Below are 4,198 nucleotides of genomic sequence, written 5' to 3'. Positions count from 1 at the left end.
ATTATTATATCCTGTTCAGTAGTGGTTCGGGGGCTTAATTGTGGCACATACTTGTATTTTTACTACAGATCAGAACAATCTGTGACTTGATAGGGTTTTTTTCAATTAACTGTGAAACAGTGAGCGTGTCATATAACAATTAAAAAAAAAATAGGATTCTGGTGGTATGTCAGCTTCATCAGAACGAATGGTTTTACTTCCCTGCTGGTCTGAATTCCTCCCAGGTTTTTGGTGACTAAATGTTATTCTCAACATGTTCTTTCATGATACCTAAGAAAGGGACTTGACTTACCGCAGTGCAGTTTGAGTGGCAGGTAGAGCGGATGTGACTCAGAAGGCCCGGGTTAATGAGCACATTTTGGGAAGGCAGAGTCCACTGGAGATGCTGCAGCTGTACTATGAGGCAAATGACTGAACCCCTTCTGTAATACCTTGAAAAAGCCTTTTAAACACAAGGTGTGCAGTGCTTAAACAGTAGTCTCCCAGTCTCCTCGAATTTGACCTGCACAAACAGTAATGTGCTTTCTTTCTCCTTCTGCAATGTGCATGGACATGTGATGCCAATCTCAGACAACTCCAAAATTGCAGGGTTCTGCCTCAGTCCAAATCTTGTGATTTGCTGTGAGCTTCAAGACCTGCCAGAGAAGACGCTCGGTCGCTGCCTCGGTGTCTCCAGCCTGGCTCTTGCAGTGCCTTGGGAAAAGGGTGTTGATCCTGGAAATGTGCCTCGGGATCCCCAGTTCTGGCATGTACTGAAGGCTCAGTCCTGGTTCTTTGGAGCAGTCCAGGACTTCCCTCTGTCTTACAGCCTAAACCTGCCTTTGGTGATTTTTCACTCTTTCAACTTCAGAGGAGTCCAACAAATACCTGAGAGGAAACTGGTTCTCGTAGGTTTGACAAAATCTTTCGTCTTGAGTTATTTCTATCTTAGTATATGACTGACTGCTGTCCCTTTCTGCCTTGGCAGCGTGCGGTGCCTATTCATATGAGGCAAAATTAAAACAGAAACAAACCTGTAAGTTGTACATCATTGCATAAATGTACCAAAAAGTGTTTAACCTATTGAAAGGCTGGCTGATGTGTCAGTCTCTTTTACTCCAACCCCATTCTCTGAGTTTGCACTGGGTTTCTACTTACTACACGTGTGAATTTTACATTTCATACAGTTTTTCTTCTGCATGCTCTACGATGCCTCTTTGTAACACCTACACCTACTGGTAACTTCAAGAAGTCATGTCTGCCCTGATCCTTTCTGTCAGCCTTGTTCGTTTTCCAAAACAGTCATCCCGACCTGGGTTGGCCTCATTGCAGGCTCTGGGCCCTCTCTGGAGGAAGGTGATCCCATGGCCTAGTCAGCTTACAGGTCCCAGGTTGTTTCTGGTGCCAGCATCACAATGAAGTCCCCTCGGGATTATTGGAAACTTTCTTCTGGCAGCCATTGTTTAAACAGAGGCACTGTGCAGTTGGTGGTACCTCCAAGAGATGCAAGAAACATTATTTATATTGTGGATTGTGGTCTGTAGGCTATCAGAATAGGATTTGGTACACAAAACAACCCCGAAGAACTTATGACCCCAGGAAAAGGGTTTCTGCTTTGCTGAGTGGAAATTCATACTTCCTGGGCAGAAGTATTGACTCAGTAGGTCAAGTGGGGAAAGATCAAGGGGGAAAATTGCAGTCGGCAAAGCTAGGAGTAAAAACTGTAGTGCAGCAGTGTCCCACACTCTTAAATCCCTTTCATGTAGTCTGAACCTAAAAGGTTGTGTTCCCCGTAACAAATCTGAATGAACATACTGAAGCTCATTTTCTTCACTGCTCGTTTCTGCTTGTGCAAAGGTATGGAACAGAGCTCTGGAAAGTGTGTGATCTTTGACCAGTAGCACTGTGCCAGCCAAAGCCATTGCTACCATTTATCAGCATAACATGTCTTTTTGATGAATGTCGGGGTGTGAGGAGTAGGCTAACTGCTAAAATGCAGTTCCGTCAGCATGGCTGCAGCCGCTTTGCCGGTATAATGTATTATAGAAAGACAAAAGTCATTTTGTTGCCTTAAAACCTGAAGAAACTCCATAGTTTGAGAGCAGAAAATGACCCCAGATAACACAGCTGGAGTCAGCTGGACCCTGAATTATTTCCAGTGGGTAATTAGCTCGTGTGCGCAATACACTGCCTTGTACTGCTCAAGACCTCCCAACACCTATACGTAGAGTTCCTGCATGCAGTGAGTTGTCAGGCTGGGAGATATTATCAGTTTGAAGCTTAGATATAAAAATAGCAGCATGAAATGTGACCATTCTGCGTCATGTTGGTAGAAAGAACAGAACAGAACAGAATAGAATAAAGTATTTTCAGTTGGAAGGGACCTACCATGATCATCGAGTCCAAATGGAAGGTTGCTAGTATGAAATTCAGAATGAAACTCTGGTCATCATCAGCTGTCATTGTAAAACTGATGTTACATTGCATCGGCACCTGGCTGGAAATATTAGGTACTGCTGAGATATGTGCCCAATGGACAGCTAGCCCCATGTCTCCCTGGTTTCATCACGTTAAAGGGGGATTAATTACCTGATAATCTGTGCCCCCATTCATATGGCTGGGGATGATGGTAGATGAAAGGCAGGTCTGGAAAACTGAGAACTGTGGTTCTGTGGGGCTTCACCTCCGTTCCGGTGGAGGAGCCAGTTCTGGGCTGAGGGTGGAGGTTGCTGGAGGAAGAGACATTTTTCTCCCTGCTGGGATGCATGAGCCATCTCAGAGTACGCAGTGACAGTGCTGTTGCAAAGCTGTGCTTTCTGTGGTAGGCAACAAATTACTTCAGTTTGCCCCCAGCAAAAGAATTTCTGAATACAAAGAGTTACCTTGGGGATTACTTGAACAGGCTCAGCTCTGGGCACATACTTGTCTCAGTGGCTCATGAATGGGATGAGAAAATGTTTTCTGCCCACTCCCCTACTCTGAGGCTAGTTTCTGTGAGTGATGTGTGGCACTTCAGTTATCATCACTTTGTTCTAGCTGCAGTCCTTCTGGAGCAACATTGTCCTACACTCACTGAGTGTCCACAGGTAGAATGACATTGAAGGAGAAGGAAGATGAGTATCTTCTAGCCATCCCTTTACCAAATATTTCCCTTAGTCTTAAGTTATCGCAGATGTGGCTGTAACTTCAGTGGCGATAGAACTGGAATTTCTTAAAGGCTTGAAAATTATTCCACTGTCCTGTAGAAGTATCTGCAAAATAAATTGTTTTCTGGGTCAAAATAAGAATCTTCAAAGTTTAGATATTTTCTTCTGCTAGGCTGAAGTTTTGCTGTAGCTTATCCATCCAAGAAGTACATGTAAAAGTGTGCAGAAAAGCGGGAGAGTTGTACTGATAGTGGGAGGTTGCTCTGGTCCTTGTAAAGTGAAGAAGCATTGCAGTACTTGTAAAATGCTACTATTGTGCAAATATTGCAAAGACAAAAGGAATCAGGATGCTAATAGAAGGGAAAAAGGATAACCCAGATGAAAAGCATCCAAATTAATCTTTGCCTAACTGCCATTTTCATAGGTAAGTAGTGGCTGCACGTTTTAGATACTTTTTCTTCTGTGCTGTTGCATAGAATCCCATTTTTGGGATAACGTCAAGGCATGTTAAGCATGCCAATAGCTGAACTTAAGAAATAACTCTGTGTAACAGAAGCACTGCCAAGCAGTGACCTCACCCTCCCTCACTACGGGAAGAGGTACTGCATCCCCCGGGAAATCAATACCTACTAATATGAACAAACATCAAGATGAAATTATCAAACCAGCAAGTCAGGAAAACAATCTTGGTTTATCAGAATTAGCTGTGATTTAAATGCAGTAGTTAAAAAACCTCAGGTGATAATGAATCTGTCAGGTAATCAGGGAATTTGTGCGTCTCCCCATGCCATGTGGGTCTGGGCTCTGGTGGGAATCACCCAGGGCACCAGGCTGGCTCTTTTTTCTTTACTGACCATGGCAGCTTAATTCTGAATAATGAACCACCCAACATCCAGAGAGATCTGGACAGGCTGGAGAGGTGGACGTGTGTGACCCTCATGAGGTTCAACAAGGCCAAGTGCAAGCTCCTGCACCTGGGTTGGGGTAACCCCCAGTATCAGTACAGGCTGGGGGAAGAAAAGATCGATAGCAGCCCTGCCGAGAGGGACTTGGGGGTGCTGGTGGATGAAAAG

This window comes from Egretta garzetta, unplaced genomic scaffold, assembly GCF_000687185.1.
Source record: "Egretta garzetta isolate BGI_Z169 unplaced genomic scaffold, ASM68718v1 scaffold445, whole genome shotgun sequence".
NCBI classification, from domain to species: Eukaryota; Metazoa; Chordata; class Aves; order Pelecaniformes; family Ardeidae; genus Egretta; species Egretta garzetta.
Note: the sequence above shows the minus strand (reverse complement) of the source record.